This window comes from Triturus cristatus, chromosome 10 (assembly GCF_964204655.1).
Source record: "Triturus cristatus chromosome 10, aTriCri1.1, whole genome shotgun sequence".
In the NCBI taxonomy this organism is placed as follows: domain Eukaryota; kingdom Metazoa; phylum Chordata; class Amphibia; order Caudata; family Salamandridae; genus Triturus; species Triturus cristatus.
Genome location: NC_140593.1, coordinates 447,475,145 through 447,493,172, shown reverse-complemented (window position 1 = coordinate 447,493,172; position 18,028 = coordinate 447,475,145). Strand labels below are relative to the sequence as shown.

The 18,028-nt window shown below is 51.4% G+C and overlaps 1 protein-coding gene across 2 annotated transcripts in view; it reads left to right on the top strand.

Moving 5' to 3' along the window:
- Positions 1-18,028, top strand: part of KIF5B (kinesin family member 5B) — a 721,610-nt gene that overhangs the window by 649,306 nt on the left and 54,276 nt on the right. The gene's annotated exons all lie outside the window — the stretch shown is intronic.

Here is an 18,028-nt window from a genome sequence, read left to right as displayed (position 1 = left end):
CCGTTCGGTATCGACTACTTTCTTTACTAGTTTAGAACCTTCTTCCAGCCTTTCGGATCCGTTTGGTCCGAACATCGAACTTACATCGACTATGGAATCGAGGACTCCATTCAAACGGTGTCCGTTATGCCACGCAAAATACCCTCACATCGACGTCCACCCGGTATGCAACAAATGTCTCTCACCGGATCACAATGAGTCGAAATGTATGGCCTGTGCCCGATTCCGATCGAAGAAGACTCTCCGGAATCGACGGGCGGCGAGATTAGAAGCGCAGCAATCGGCGCCTGCCCCGGCCAACATCTTCAGCACCGTGGACGAGGACGCAGAGAGCGTGGAAGAAGTAAACTACAGCCCCGCTTCCGAACACGATTCCCGATCGGAAGACGACGATGAAGTGCTTTTTCAAAGGGAAGAAGTCATCGACGAGGTAGGAGAATACGATGAGGCCTTTGGGGCCGAAAAAGATAGCTCCAGCGAGGAGCCAGGCCCACCCGTCGATAGGGAGGCCGTCAAAGTGCGTCATTCTAAGGCTCAGGTCGAGGGATCGCCTCCGGGCCTTACCCGAGTTCTTCGGCCCCGCCTTCGGGCCCGGCCTCGAACATCCCGCACGAGCCATTATTAACGAAGACGACTGGATTCCCTTCAACGAAACCGAAACCAATCGTCGCACCAGTTCCACCGAAAGTGAAACTGGCTGTAATCGGCTCGAAGGCCTCGAAGCCCTCCACTCCTTCGACGCCAGCAAAGGCCGTCGGCCCCGAACAAAGTAAAAGGGATTTCGGCGCCGAACTCACTGCAGCGGATATCGGTACCAACCCGAAGAAAAAGGCCCTCGGTCCCCCAAAAGTGGCTCGGCCTCCGGCTCCGAAGCCGTCGGCCCCGACCACCAAAGTCAAAATGGCCGCTCCTCCGGCGTCCACGAAGAAGACAGCGGCACACGCCAAGTCGTCGACTCCATCGACCGTCGATACCTGTCTTCGGATCGATGACCCCATGGCTACAAAGCAGTCGACGCCTACCTCCACGGTGCCGACCGGCTCCAAAGAGCCTTCTGCGTTCTCAGTGCAACAAGTCGCGGCCTCGTTGCAACGCATCAGGGAACGGGCAGCCCTCCGATCCACGTCGGGCCCCGACACGCACACGGCCCCAAAAGCACCCGCGGCGCCAACCAACATCACTTTTGGCTTGCCGCCGCCCACGGCGCCGAAGATGTTCGAGATCCGAACACGTGTCCGGCAGACACAGTCCCCATCTACTGGACACACAGACTCTGAGCCTTCACAGCTGCAATTCATCGACGCCGACACTGGTAAACTGATTCTCCGCAAGCGGAAGATCACACCAGAGAGAGGACTGGACTCCTACAGAATACCTCTCAAGCACAAATTGCCAGCTGGGTCGGAACCAGTTCTGTATGAACGCTTACAAACCTCCTATCAGGATCCCCAGTCCTTTTCTCCTACGCCTTCGGAAACGGACGCAGTAGAAGACTACATGGGAGATGATACCACCTACCCTGGGGATGTCGATCCTGATGAGCATCCGCAGGACCCAGATCAGGCATGGGATGACCCTACAGACCAGGGTACCGCGCCAGATACCCAGGACACGCAGCTTTACAGCGCCAAGACATCTCCCACAGAGGACACTGCTGCCTTCAATGCCCTCATAGAACGGGCTGCCGCCAATCATGGAGTAGAACTCCATTCTGACACTGTTGAGGAAGACTTCTTGGTGGACTCTTTCGCCTCTTCAGAAAGAACTGTCAAAATTCTGCCCATGTTGAAAGGAGTTCTCAAACCTGCAAAGGACATTTTCAAAGAAACAACTAGGGCACGGGTGCTAAACCCCAGGATTGAAAAAAAATACAAGCCTGCACCCGGAGACCCTATGTACATTAGAGGTCAGTTACCTCTGGACTCCATGGTGGTTGCTAACGCTCGCAAACGAGCCCATTCGCAGACAACAGGTGATGCTCCTCCCCCAGACAAGGAGTCCAAAGTGCTGGAGACATCGGGCAAAAGAATTGCAGCGCAAGCCGCAAACATCTGGCGCATTGCCAACACACAGGCACGCCTGGCCCGTTATGATCGTTCACACTACGACACGCTAGAATCACTACTCCAGCATTTGCCAGATGAATACAAAGAGGCAGCGGAGCTCCTCATCAGAGAGGGACAACTCCTTACTAATGCATCCATCAAGTGTGCCCTCGATGCTGCCGACACAGCAGCAAGGGCAATCAACACCAGCGTCCTGTTACGACGACACGCATGGTTGAGAATCTCAGGATTCAAGCCAGAGATTCAAAACAACATCCTAAATCAGCCAGTCAAACCCGACTACTTATTCGGCCCTGAGGTTGATACTACCCTCGAAAAAATTAAAAAAGACACGGACACTGCGAAATCAATGGGGGCTCTGCAGACGCAGCAATTTCGTAGTGGCTCCTTTCGTCGCCCCGGTAATAGAGGAGGAGCTAGAGGCCAGGGGTCACAGCAGCAATACACTAAAGGAGGCACACAGAGTACCTACGATAAAACCAACAGAGGTGGATATCGTGGCTCCAGCACCAAGGGCAGAGGACGTGGTTACGGCAACACCAGGTCCTCCCCCCCAAAAAAAACAGTGACGCCCTCTCCCTTCCCCCCGACCACATAACACCTGTCGGGGGGGAGACTCCAGCGGTTCCTGTCCACGTGGAAAGCCGTCACCACAGGTGGGTCAGGGACATTATCCAGCACGGTTACTGTCTCGAATTAACCTCCACTCCACCCAACATACCGCCAAAGCACCGTCCTATGTCCGTAGAGCACTTAGCATTATTGCAGCAGGAAGTGCTAAGTATGCTGCAAAAAGGTGCAATAGAGGTCGTGCCCATCAACCAGCAGGGGACAGGGGTGTACTCACTGTACTTCTTAATCCCAAAGAAGGACGGGTCACTCAGACCTATACTAGACCTGAGACCCCTCAACCACTACATTCTCTCAGAGCATTTCCATATGCTCACCCTACAGCAGGTTCTCCCGCTGCTCAGTCAGGGAGACTTCCTAGCCACACTAGACCTCAAAGTTGCGTATTTCCACATACCCATACACCCATCACACAGGAAATATCTCAGGTTCACTATTCAGGATCAGCACTATCAATTCAAAGTTCTCCCCTTCGGAGTGACAACAGCACCCAGGGTTTTCACCAAGTGCCTCGCTACGGTGGCTGCACATCTACGGAGACAACATATTCACGTCTACCCTTACCTGGACGACTGGCTTGTTCAGGCAAAGTCAGCCCAGCAATGTGCCAGCCACATGTCCCTCACCATTCACCTTCTTCACAGTCTGGGATTCTCACTAAATTACCCAAAATCACATCTCCAACCCGCACACGTACGACAGTACCTGGGCGCGACCATAAACACTCTGGCAGCCACAGCTCAGCCAAATTTAGTGAGGATCAACAGCATGCAACTGCTGATCTCAAAGTTCAAACCTCAACACTCCCTTCCTGCGCGAGTGTTCATGCAGTTGATAGGCATGATGGCCTCCTGCATCTTCTTAGACCCGCACGCAAGACTACATATGCGCCCGCTTCAGGAGTGCTTGGCACGTCAATGGAATCAGGCTCACGGGCAATTAAAAGACCTAGTGTTGGTGAGCGGTCGGGCATACAACTCTCTGCATTGGTGGAATCCGCAAAACCTTTGCAAGGGCCGACCGTTCCAGGAGCCTGTTCCACAAATAATACTGACAGCGGACGCCTCTCTCCAGGGTTGGGGAGCTCATGTACTCACTTACATAGTGCAGGGACTATGGACAACGCAACAGAAGAAGATGCACATCAACGTTCTGGAACTGATGGCAATCTTCCTAGCCATGAAGGCATTCAAAGTACACTTGTGCAACAAAGTCGTGTTGATCCGGACGGACAACATGACTGCCATGTACTACATACAGAAGCAGGGAGGAACACACTCTCCACAGTTGTCTTATCTGGCTCAGAGCATGTGGAAGTGGGCCATTCAGAGGAACATATTCCTCATGGCAGAACACCTCCCCGGCAAGGACAACCAGATGGCGGATCTGCTCAGCAGACACAGCCACCAGATGCACGAGTGGGAGCTACACCCATCAGTACTCCAACCGTACTTCCAACAATGGGGTCATCCAGAGATAGACCTATTCGCCACAAACGAAAACGCAAAATGCCGAAGCTTTGCCGCCAGGTTCCCACATCCTCAGTCACAGGGCAATGCGATATGGATGAACTGGTCCGGCAGATTTGCGTACGCTTTTGCCCCAGCGCCATTGATACCGCTAGTGGCACGCAAACTGCGACAACACTCTCTGACACTCATCCTAGTTGCTCCCACATGGGCGCGCCAACCATGGTACACCACCTTTCTAGAACTTTCCGTGGTGCCGCATCAAAGGCTGCGGATCAAACCCGCACTTTTAACGCAGAACCATGGCGAAATTCAGCACCCAGATCCGCAACAGCTGAACCTGGCAATCTGGCTCCTGAAGTCCTAGAGTTTGGCTACCTAAACCTGCCACCTGACTGTATGGAGATCATTAAGGAAGCTAGGAGACCCACTACCAGAGCTTGCTATGCAGCCAAATGGAAGAGGTTTGTCATTTATTGTAACAACAATGACATTAACCCGCTAGACGCATCCATTCAAAACATCATCTGTTACCTCTTACACCTATACCGACGCAATCTGGCATACACCTCAATACGTATCCATTTAACCGCAATAGCAGCCTATCTCCAAAACAGGCAGCACCTCTCTTTATTCAGAGTGCCTGCCATCAAAGCCTTCTTGGAGGGACTCAAGAGTAATTCCCCCAAGACACCCACCAGCACCGGTGTGGAACCTCAATTTGGTCCTCACCAGACTGATGGGTCCACCCTTCGAACCTCTCCATTCATGTGAGATTCAATTCCTCACCTGGAAAGTAGCTTTCCTAGTAGCAATTACTTCGTTAAGAAGAGTTAATGAACTCCAGGCACTAACCATTCAAGAGCCATTCATACAGGTTCACGCAAACAGGGTCGTACTACGTACCAACCCCAAATTCATGCCTAAAGTAATATCGCAGTTCCACATGAATCAAACTATCGAACTGCCTGTTATCTTTCAAAATCCACAGAATGTTGCTGAGAGAATGCTCCATACACTAGATGTAAAGAGGGCCCTCATGTACTACATAGACAGAACTAAGGACTTTAGGAAAACAAAACAACTTTTCGTTGCCTTTTCTCCACAACACAAGGGCAACACCATTTCCAAAGCAGGTATAGCCAGATGGATCGTTAAATGTATTCAGATTTGCTACCTAAAAGCTAAACGCACATTAACGATTCCCCCAAGAGCCCACTCAACACGGAAGTTAGGGGCGTCCATGGCTTTCCTGGGAAACATTCCTTTACAGGAAATATGTAGAGCAGCCACATGGTCCACTATCCATACATTTACCAAACACTACTGTGTAGATGTACACTCAAAACAGCAGGCAGCTGTGGGACAGGCTGTTCTCAAAACTCTTTTTCAGACTGCTGCAGCTGGCACGGGTAGCCGCCGCTAATAGGAGGTACTGCTATGTATTCTATGCACAGATATGAATTCAGCAGCCCACATGCCTCAAACTGAATATGCTACTTACCAGTATGCATCTGTTCTTGGCATGTAGGGCTGCTGACATTCATATCGCCCGCCCTCCTCCCCGGCGCCTGTAGCAGCTGCAGCTCTCAGAATTACTGTATAGCATGGTCATCTCTTACTGTATCTACTCCATCACTGCCACAATGGCGAAAAACAATCTAAGGATGGAGAGGATGCCCATGCGCACTGTGGTCCAGGGGAGGAGTCACCTATCTCGTGATACTTCGAAAACTCTTCCAGGACAACAACGTGCAAACATCCGGACCCAACACTAGGCGGCGATCTATGCACAGATATGAATGTCAGCAGCCCTACATGCCAAGAACAGATGCATACTGGTAAGTAGCATATTCAACATCCACATTTGACTACTGGTGTACCTTTGTAAGTCCCTAGTACATGATTCTAAGAGACCCAGGGCATAGATACACCAAGGGTCCCCCATGGGCTGCAGCAGGTATTGTGCCATCCATGGGAGTCCACTTGAACTGTGACTACAGGCCTGCCATTGCAGCCTGTGTGAGTTGGTGCTTGCACCTCTCGCAACAGATGTAAGTTTCCTTATATCTGCGGGCACTACACTTAAAACCTGTGTCGCCCCTATGGCGCTCTTCAGTCCCGAGAGCAGGGTGCTTGTTTAAAAGTGTGAGGGTGACCATGCATGAGAAGGACACCCCTCCAAACTTCTGAGTCGTTTCTCCAAGCTTTGTAAGTGCTGTCAGCCATTTTAATACATATAGTGGACATCAGTCATTACGAGATGTCTAACTATATAGTGGCTGCACCAAACCCGGTCATATTTGTTATCAAACATGTTGAAATTATACCCCAACACCGATTCCAGTGTTGGAAGTATGATTCCATGTACTGCGGGGCTCCCTTGGGGTCCCCCCCATTACTATAGCTTACAGCCTTTCAGGGTCTGACAGCAAGATAGTGCTTCTGCCGACCAAAGATACGATTCTGCCCACCTGCTGCTGAGCCAAGAAGGTATAACAATAGGTTTCCTGTCTCAGGGAGGTGTGACCACCTCTCAGACAGGACTTAGTGGGCTGGGGTGGGGTTGCTTGCTAGCACAACCAGACTGCTTTGAAGAGCACATTTGGTGCCCTACTTGCATACTCCAGTTTGAGCCAGTCCAGGGAGCACTTGGCTTCCGCTCTGGCATGAAACTGGACAAAGGACATGGAAGTATCCTCCACTCTGTCCAGCCCCTCCTCTGGGAGGGACCCCTGAGCCCTTCCAACCCTTTTCCTAGCGTACTTAAGGGCTTACCTGTAGGTGGCTCTTCAGATTCGTTGTGGGACAAGAATTAAGCCTGAAACCAATCACTCTTCGACCGCCTGGACACTTGGTCTTCGCCTTGAACCGTGACTGCATCAAGGAAGACTCCTGCTGCTCCTGGTCTCGCTGTTCTGAAAGTCTTCTTCATCGTCTGTGGTTCTTCCAGGATCTTCATCAGACCGGTGGGCATCAAGGACACTCGAAGTAATCGACCTTGTAGTGAAGGCACTGGAATGAAGCTGACCGGTCTGCTGCTCCTGACGTCCCACGGACTTCGAAAGGCTCAGGCGCACAGGGGGTAGGTCTGGAGCTCCCTCGAAGCCGGACATGTCCTGTCTGCAATTCTGAGGCTAGTATCCCTTGTCTGAACCGCTGGGACCGAACCCCTGTGCACCTTGCCAACTTGCCATTGCTTGTTTGCTCTGCACTCCAGAGATCTTCGGGCTACAAGAAGCTCCAGCATCTCTTCCTGCCAAGTACAGCATACACAACGCATCCTCTGGTACGTGAGCCTTCCATTTTGGTGAGCTGCTCAAGGTCCTCTTGCGATACCTGCTCCAGAGGGCTCCCCTGCTTGCTTGGGCCCTACTCTGACTCTCCTGCTTGTGGTAAGTCTCTTGGGCCTGCTGGTCCCAACATAGCTCTTTCTTCACTCTCCACGCCAGTTGCAGCTACCAAGGCTTGTTGGTGCTCCCGCCAGACACTGACCGCCTGGTCCACGACTTCGGACATGGGACAGCTCATGCACAGCTCCTGGTCTTCCTCCACGTCGCCTGGTCCTCACAGCTGCAGCAACAAGGTTACCGTCAAGACTTCTGAACCATTCGACATCGGTGGGCATTGCTCTTCCGTGCCTCCTGATCACCTCCGAGTGGCATAGACTCTGTCCCCTCTGCTTTCAGGTTCTCCTGTTCAAAAATCCACCCTTGGATTCCACCGGACTCTTGCACAGTTTTCTCCAGCGGCATCTTCTTCGAAGTCCTCCATTGTGGTCTACTGTGGTTTCCAAGATCACTTCACACCAATGCACCCAGCTTCCCTGGCGTAGGTATCCTCTTTTCTGGGCTATCTACGGGTGGGGTGACACTCCAACCATCTGTCTTTAACAGGGTTTCTTCAGGTCCATTGGGAAGGGTCCTTCCTCTTAAAAACTGCAACCGCGACTTTCCCGTTGACTTCGATTCGACATGCGGCTGTGTTTCCACTTTGCATACAGCCACCGTGGGTTTCCTGGGTTCTTACCTTGGGTGGTTCCTTGTGTCCCCAGCTCCTCTGAGTCTTCTGGTTTAAGTTCCGACTTCGGTCACAGTTCGCATTCCACTTTTTTAGTATATGGTTTGATCTCCTGCTGGAGACAAACGTATTTTGTGCTTGCTTACCTGATTAGAATTGAAGTATTGTTATGTATTTGTGTTGATATCTCCAGGTAGGAGATATACTAATGTGTTAGTGAGTGTTGCATACTAAATAGACATATTTTTCTATATACATTGTGTGGTTATTTTTCATTTAACCTACACTACATGATTAAACTGGTAAAACAAGCTGCTAAACATTCCTTCAAGACAGCTACCACTTTGAGAGCTTTCTGTGGATATCAAAGATCACTAAAATAACCATAAGGGATGCCTGGATTAATGAAAGGTGCTTCACTTAAATAAGTGTGCACCATATACTAAGCCAATAGATGGGTTCTCATGGGATAGTCAGAAGTGGGGTCTGGCCTAGTCAGATCCCCACACGCAGGCTACCTTGGTCTGTTGTGGTGGCATGGGTCTTGCCACTTTTACTGTAAGTCCTGAAACATTGGGCAAGTACAGGCAGGAGCCTCTGATAAATGGTCAGAAAGCTATAGCCCATAGGGACACGGGCTGGTGTTACTATGGTGACAAGAACACTTGTGTCCTCCCTTCCGCTTCTACCTGGGCAAATTTACCAGGTGGCCAATGCTGACGGTGTCGGAACAGATCACCCGATGGCCATAGTCGATCTCAACTGGGATGGGGTAGCTGACCTTAAGAGGGAGGCAGTAGCCCCCAAACTGCCTGTAGATTGCCTCCTGGGCAATGATCTAGAAAATTCAGCCTTGGCTGAAGTGGAATTCAAGGTCCATCTAGAAATGTTAGGCCTCCCTGATCAGGTTGGTGTGACCCCTAGGGCACAGGTCCAACAGCACGGAAGTCGAGGAGCAGTGCGGCTGAAAGATAGCCCACTCACCTGTCACAGAGAACACAAGGGAAGAAGAAAAGTCCTCCCCCCAGACTTCAGGTGAGGGTCAGGCTCCTCAGGGAGATGCTCCTGTCCCTTGTCAATGAACTGCTTCAGAGGGGCAGGCCTGTCCTGGCAGAGCCACTGAGGGCAAGGGGACCTTCCAAGGAGGATCCAAGTCTGGAGCAGGTATCCTGCCCCTCTCTGCCAAGACTCAGTAGTCTGGTGCTGCAGAGACCAGGGATGTCAGTGGACCCACAGGGCCTACTGCCAAGAGGAATCCCCTCATTCACAGAATAGGGACTTCCAATCTAGTAGTACTTGAAAAGTGGATGACCATCAGCAGTCGGAGGGGTCCCTCTTACCCTTAGCCAGTGCCATCCCCCAAGTGGGCAATGTTGGGCAAAGGAAGGCCTGGTACAAGGCAGTCTAACATCTTCACTAGCCCCACATTGTTACAGACGGGATCAACCAAAGGCTGTAATCAGCAGAAAGTTGAGTTCTAGTGAAAAGTACAGGTCAAGTCATAAAGAGAAAGGCCTCTGTTGTGGTCAGTGCTCTAAAGAAGTTGAGACCAACCAACTAGCCTCTCTCTTGGCTCAGACAGTTGACAGGTAGACACCACAATCTTTCGAGAGGATCCAAGCCCCTACAGGGCAGGAACTTCTCAGTAGCCCATAGAACATGGAGTATCCATGCCAGTGCAGTTGGACCTTCCTTATATGGCCACTTATGAAATAAAGACTCAAATGGGCAAGGTTTGCCTTATCTCCTTTCGTTTGATGGGGGGGTGGGGGGGGGAGTAGGAAGGTAGAATCCTACTAGCATGGTTACCCCCACTTTTTGCCTGGTGTCAGTATGATTTTGACCTAGTCTGACTGGGATCCTGCTAATCGGGACCCCAGTCACTGTGATTTCTCCCTAAATTGAACATGGTAAGTACTTCTGTACATCCACAATTGGCTCCTGGTGTACCTTTGTAAGTCCCTAGTATGTGGTACTAAGGTACCCAGAGCATAGGTACACCATGGGTTGCATCATCTATTGTGCCACCCATGGGAGTCCACTTGAACTGTGAAGCCTGTGTGAGTTGGTGCTTGTACCTATCACAACAGATATGTTTCCTTATTTCTGATGGATGCATCTGCCAGTGGATTCCTCACCTTGTGAATATCCCCTGCGCCAGCAACATTCGGAAATTTTTCGGAGCTCTCCACGCCGACGAGGACGACGTCACAATTTCCTTTTTTCCGCGCCGTCGACGCTAACGCTTTTCTGGGACTCCCCGTAGCTGGTCTAGTTACTTTGTATTTCTGGATTGTGTTTCTGGTCTTCTGTTGCTTCTTTCCTGAAGATGTTGTCGAAGTCCGGGTTCAAGCCCTGTAGAGAGTGCGGAGGACATATGTCCATCACGGATCCTCACGATGATTGTGTCTGGTGCCTGTCGTCGGATCACGATGTCGAGGGGTGCTCTTGCTGCCGTAAGATGAACCCGAAGGCTTTAAAGGAGAGAGAGGCCAAGCAGTTCATGGCGAAGATGAGGAAGGGGAAGAGAGGTCGAAGGCAGTCTGGTTCGAATTAGACGTCGGGTCATGCTTCAAAATCAAAGAAGCATAAGAAGAGGCACGGCTCTCGACGCCGTTCAGATAAGGAGACGGCTCCGAAATAGACTTCTCCAGTTCCTCGACATCGTAAGGACTATGTTTCTCCTTCGGTTTCGAATCCGGTTTCACCTGTTCGTCCGGCTTCGCCTGCAGCTTCTCCGGAGCGTGCTCCAGTTCCTTCTCCGACGCCGACACATTCTCCGGCTCCGGTGGAAGAGGCTCCGGTATCTGATGAGTCATCGACTCAATTGGCTCCACCGTCGGCGCCGATTGGCCCGAGTCCGGTAATGCCTCAGCCTGAGCCTTTATCGGGCCCTTACCCACCTTTCCCTGGCCCGGGTCAAGACCCATCGCATTACTTGAATGCCATGTATGGTGTCTTTACAAGAGCAATGTACCCCTCTGGAGCACCTTCGGGTCCCATGGGTCCAATGGCCTTTCATTTGGGGGTTCCTCAGGCCTATGCTCTGGCTCCCTTTATGCCATTCCTTCCAGCGGCGCCGTCCTGGCATTTCCCGGCGCCGAGGACGTCGACGCTGTTCTGTTCCCTTCATCTTCGGCTCCGTTAGCTCGACCTCGTTCGGCTCAGGCTGTGCCTCCAGATCCGTGTTCGACGCCGCCTCCAGCTCCGTCGGAGTCGTGTGTGGCGCCGCCGACGCTGGTTCCGAGGATGAGATCCAGGCGGGAGGCTCAGAGGATTTTGGAAGAGTAGAGGTATCGGGAAGAAGAAATGGAGGAAGGTGAACTTCAAGAATCAGATGACTTATTTGAAGACTTAAGGGAGGCAAGTGGCCTTGATATGTCCCCAGAATGGGAGCTTTCTCCTCCTTCAGATGCTCTCTCTAAGGATGTGGTTCCTTACCACACAGTTATAAGGAAGGCAGCGGAGCTCTTAGACTTGCAGCTCCCAACGGCTAAATTTAAGTCCAATATCTTGACGTAGGTTCTTCATTCTCCCTCCACTGTAGTAGAACCTTTACTTCCTTTCAAAGATGCCATCACTGAGCCAGTTATGGAGGTTTGGCGTAAGCCCTTTTTGGCTCCAGCAGTGTCAAAATCTGTTGCTAGGAGGTACAGGGTGGCTCCAGGAGATCCGGACTTCCTAACATCCCATCCTTCTCCTGAGAGCCTGGTGGTTCAAGCTGCCTGTTCGAAGAAGTCTTCTGGAGCATTTCCTCAAGTTCCTGCTGATAGAGAGTCAGCCAAGAAGGTGTTCTCCTCGGCAAGTATGGCCTTGAAGTCCACAAATGCCACCTGTCTTTTGGGCCGTTACATCCACGCCCTAATGGACTCTGCAAAACATCTGGCTCCTAAATTGTCTGAGGAGGACAGGCAGAATATTAATGAGGTCTTGTCGGACACTCGGGCAGCTGCACATCAAGTTATTCAGAGTGGTTTGGACACTGCGGACTCTGTTGCCAGGATCATGGGCTCCTCGGTTGCCACAAGAAGAAGTGCTTGGCTTAAGTTCTCTCCAGATGTGCAGACAACACTTCTAGACCTACCCTTTGATGGTTCTGGACTGTTTGGAAAGAAAGCAGATGCAGCCTTGGAAAGGTTCAAGGACAGCAAAGCCACAGCTAAGTCTCTGGGCCTGCAGGCGCAGCCTTGAGGTTCCTCTTACAGAAGGTACAGAGGTTTTGGGAGGTCGTCCTTTTGGACCTACAGGCAGCCGCAGCAGCAGCAAAATACCCTGTATAAGACCTACAGGGGCAAGAACAGAGGTCGTCCACAAGGTAGTCAGCCCTCCTCCTTTTTCTCCTCTTCCTCCCTCCCTCTTGCCACAGCAAAGCAGCCCTAGATCCACCATTCTGGATCATGTTGGTCCTGTGGGGGTTCGGCTTACCCATTTTCTGCAAGATTGGGAATCGGCCACTACAGACCTTTGGGTTCTAAATCTTGTGGCAAATGGGTATGCTCTTCCCTTTCGGGAATTCCCTCCAAATTACCCTCCTTGCCAAGGTGCTTGCTCGGAGGACCACCTTCTTCTCCTGCAGGAGGAAGTCCTAACATTACTGAAAAAAGGTGCGATAGAGGTGGTTCCAGAGCGGGAAAGGGGTCAGGGATGCTACTCCCGGTATTTCCTGATACCCAAGAAGGATGTCAGGCTACGTCCAATCCTGGATCTCAGGATCTTTAACCTTTTTCTGAGGCAGGAAAAGTTCAAGATGCTCACCCTTGCGCAGGTTCTTCAAGCGCTGCAACAGGAGGACTGCATGGTGTCGATCGACTTGCAGGATGCGTATTTTCATATTCCGATCCTGGAGTCGCACAGGAAGTATCAGTTTTTTACGGTAGGGTCGCAACATTATCAGTTTGCGGTTCTCCCGTTTGGTCTTACTACTGCACCTCGAGTCTTCACCAAGGTGATGGCAGTGGCGGCAGCCCATCTCAGAAGGTCGGGGATTCCAGTTTTCCCCTATCTGGACGACTGGCTGATCAAAGCGGAGTCGCCAAAGAAGGTGCTTCATCATCTGCAGGTTACAACTCAGCTGTTGTACAAATTGGGTTTCTCGATAAACGTGCCCAAATCTCACCTGGTGCCCTCTCCGCGCAACCTGTTCATAGGGGCGGTACTGGACACTACTGTGTGTCGAGCATTCCCCCCGCCACAAAGGATTCTCGACATACAGGAAATGATTCCCTTGTTTTACAATGGAGCGGTCGTTCCAGTCCTGAAGGTCCTTCGTGTGCTCGGTCTGTTTGCTTCCTGCATTCTGCTGGTCACCCATGCACACTGGCACATGAGGGCGCTCCAATGGTGACTCCGCAGGCAGTGGTATCAGCACAACGGAGATCTCGGGGAGTCTGTGAGGATCTCCAGAGAAGCTGCAGCTGATCTGTCTTGGTGGAGCGTGGAGGACAATCTGTCTCAAGGAGAGCCCTTCCATCTACCTCCATCGGTGGCCACAGTGATAACGGATGCATTCACTTTAGGGTGGGGTGCGCATCTGGGGGATCTGGAGATCAAGGGTCTTTGGTCTCCAGAGGAAAGGTTGTTTCACATTAACCTTTTGGAGTTGCGGGAGATACGTTTGGCACTCAAGGCCTTCCTCCCTTCCCTTCGCGGTCAGGCGGTTCTAGTCCTGACGGACAACACTACCGCGATGTGGTATGTCAACAAGCAGGGAATAGTGGGGTCGCATTGTCTCTGCAGAGAGGTTCTGCGTCTCTGGTCCTGGGTTCAAGATCATCAGATTTGTCTGATGGCAAATCATCTGGCCGGAGTTCTGAACGTGCGTGCAGACAGTCTCAGTCGGCAGTTCTCTACCGACCACGAGTGGAGGCTCCATCCGGAGGTGGTACGTCACGTTTTTCGGACGTGAAGAACTCCTCGGGTAGACCCGTTTGCCACTCACGAGAACGCTCACTGCCCGTCATTCTGCAGTCTCCAGTATCCGATGCAGGGAGCTTTGGGGGACACGTTTCAGTTGAGATGGGAATCACATCTCCTTTACGCGTTTCCTCCCATACCCTTCATTCCTCGGGTTCTGAGGAAGATTCGCCAAGACCGGGCCCAGTCATATTGATCACCCCGGATTGGCCAAGAAGGGTGTGGTATACAGATCTTCTCCACCTCTCCACGTGCCCTCCACTCCGTCTCCCTCTCAAGGCAGACCTCCTCTCGCAGTCGCAGGGGCAGGTTCTACACCCCCACCTCCAGAGCTTACACCTTCATGCCTGGAGATTGAACGGGGCAACCTGAATTATTTTTCTCTCCCGCCTGACGTGGTGGATGTGATTTTGTCTGCCAGGCATCACTCCACCCAGTCGATCTATTCCTATAGGTGGTCCAAATTTGTCCATTGGTGTGGGGAGAAGTCTATTGTCCCTTTGAGGGCTCGTTCATCCAACGTCCTTCAGTTTGCTCTTTCTCTAGCTCAGCAAGCTTTTGCTGTAGCTACTGTGAAGGGTTATTTATCGGCTTTGTCGGCATTCCTTTGTTTGCCGGATCAGCCGTCCTTGTTTAAATCACCTATCGTGTTACGGTTCATTAAGGGCCTTACCAACAAATTTCCACCCACTCCATTTATTGTGCCTCAATGGGACTTAAATCTTTTCTTAACTTACTTAATAGGTTCTCCCTTTGAACCCTTGCACAAGTGTCCCTTAAGGCTATTGTCTTTTAAAACAGTTTTACTCATTTGCCATTACCTCGGCAAGGAGGGTAAGTGAGCTTCAAGCTCTGAGTTTGAAACGCCCGTTCTTGACCATTCATGCTGAAAGAATGGTACTCAGGATCAGGGCTGCTTTTCTGCCCAAGGTGGTAACTCCTTTCCATCAGGGGCAGTCCATTACCCTTCCTACCTTCTATCCTCCCCCTCACCCTGCCAAGGAGGAGGAACGGCTTCACCGCTTGGACCCTAAAAGGGCGGTGAGTTTTTACCTCGATAGAACTAAAGTCTTTCGAGTGGATGACCAGCTCTTCGTGGGCTTCATTGGCTGCAGGAAAGGCAGAGCGGTGCACAAGCGCACCCTTTCCAGATGGATTATCTTGTGCATCAAAATCTGTTACTCTTTGGCCGGTAAGGATCCTCCAGAGGGTATAAGGGCTCACTCTACCAGGGCAAAGTCTTCTACATCTGCCTTATCTAGAGGTGTTCCTGTGGAGGACATTTGTAGAGAGGCAACTTGGGCCTCCCTCCACACTTTCGCGAAGCATTACAGCTTAGATTCCGAGGTGAGGAGGGACGGACACTTTGCACGTTCCGTCCTTCAGGACTTTTTGGTATAGAAGGGTGGACACCCTCCTCCGGGAGTGGGGACTGCTGTGGGACTCTATTCACAAGGTGAAGAATCCACTCGCTTTTTCTGGTGGATACAGTATCTGCCTGTGGATTCCTCACTGACCCACCCGCCTCCCCGTTGTCCACCCTTGTATACCCACAATAGTGATAATGTGATAAACTCTATCTGTTACTGTCAAAGGAAGTGCGTTATTTCTTTTGCTTTCCTGCATTGACTTCACACTGTGTGTGTTGGTTAGAATATTATGTACTGTGTATACTGTATATATATTGTTGTCGGTCTGTCCGTGTGCCTCGAAGGCACGGAAAGAAAGGGCGGAACTGACGCCATCACGCCGACGAGGCTCTCTTATGGCTCCAGTGACGTCAGCGGAGCTGCGTGCGGAGTCATGCTATTGTGACATCGTCCTCGTCGGCGTGGAGAGCTACGAAAAATTTCCGAATGTTGCTGGCGCAGGGGATATTCACAAGGTGAGGAATCCACAGGCAGATACTGTATCCACCAGCAAAAGCGTTACAGAAGGTAAGTAACTTGTTCATCTGGGGACACTACACTTAAAACCAATAAGTCCCCAACATGGCTGGCTCTTCAGTCCTGAGGGCAGATGTAGGAAAGTAGGATCTGCTTTCATGGTCACCCCCACTTTTTCCTGGTGTCATTATGTTTTACTGACTAGTCTGACTTGGATCCTGCTAAACAGGACCTCAGTCTCTGTTCTTCTTCCCTAAATTGGACACGGTGTGAGTACTTTGGTACACTCCAGATTGGCTATTGGTGTACCCTGGTAAGTCCCTAGTATATGCTACTAAGGCACCCAGGACATAGGTACACCAGGGGTCTCACAGGGTATGAAGCATGCATTATGCCACCTATGAGAGACCACTGAAATGGTGACTCCAGGCCTGCCATTGCACCCTGAGTAAGCTGGTACCAGCACCACTTACAACAGATATATGTTTCCTTATATCTGAGGTCACTGCACTTAAAACCTATAAGTCACCCCTAAGTCAGGCCTTTCAATCCTTAAGGCAGGGTGCTCGGTTTTAAGTGTGAGGGTGCCCCTGACTGAGCAGGACACCCCTACAACCTTCGGATTCCATTCTCCCGGTTTGTAAGTGCATCAGCCATTGAGATATATATAGTGGCTATGCGTCATTACTCAATGGCTCTCTCTAAATTGGCTGTAATTAACCCCGTTGTGTTTGGTATCAAAAAAGTTGGAATCATGCCCCCACACAGCAAACAGTGCGGGTGGTATAATTCCATGCACTGTAAAGCTCTTCCAGGAGGCCCTCAGTGCTCCCGGTACCAGTCTTCTAGACCCGGACAGTAAACTATGGCTGCTGCAGACCAGAGAGACAATTCCCCACCTCTGGGAGGGACCCCTGAATCATCCCAACCCTTTCCTAAGAGCTTACCTGTGGGTGGGTCCCTAGATTCGTGAGACAATATTCAAATCCAATACCACTTCTTCTACCGTCTGAGCACTCTGGACTTCGCATTAGGAACCAAGACTGCAGCTGGGAAGACTCCTGCTGCTCCTAGTGTCGTAATCCTGCAAGTCTGCTGCAACGCCTGTGCTCCATACAGGTTCTTCATAGGACCTGTGGACATCCAAGACACCCAAAGAAATCTTCCTTGGAGAGAAGGAGTCACTGCAACGAAGCTGACCAGTCTGCTGATCCTGTGCTCCCATTGACTCCGTAAGGTTCAGCAACACAGGTGGTGGTTCTCGTACTCCCTCGAGGCCTGCACTGTCTTCTTAATGCAATTTTGAGGCCAGTATCCCTTGTCGGAACCGCTGGAACAGAACCCCTGTGCAACACGTCGACTTGCCGTTGCAAAGGCTTGTTGACTCTCTCCTCCAAAGATCTTTGGGCTTCAAGAAGCTCCAGCCTCAAGCATAACCTCCAGCCATGCTCTTCGCCTGCACTGCATCCTGCGCACCGTGGGCCTTAATTCTTTGGTGAGATGCTTGAGGTCCTCTTGTGGCTCCTGTACCTTCAACCTGTGGGCCCTCTTGAGGGTCTTCTTTGGCACCAGTGGGCTCCCCTGCTTGCCCGGGGCTTGCTCTGACTTATCTGCTCTTGGTGAGTCACTTGGACCTTGCTGGTCCCGACCCTGCACCTTTTTCTATGAGTACGTTGGTTGCTGTTGCCAAGGCTTGTTGGTACGCCTGCTGGACACTGACTCCTTGGCTCTAGACATCCGACGTGGGACAGCTCGTAAACGGCTCCTGTTCGTCCACAGCGTCACCTGGTCCGCACAGCTTAAAGGGCACCGTCAGCTATCCTGCAAGTCCGACATCGGTGGGCATTCGTCTTTCGTGCCTCCTGGGCACTCCTTAGTGGCATAGACTCTGTCCCCTCTGCTTGCAGGTACCTCTCATCCTGAATACACCTTTGGGTTCCACCGGACTCTTTTCACCTTCATCAGCAGCATCTTCCTGTGGTCCTCCATTGTGGTCTACGGCAGTTTCCGACGCCATTTCGCACCTATGCACCCGACTTTGCTG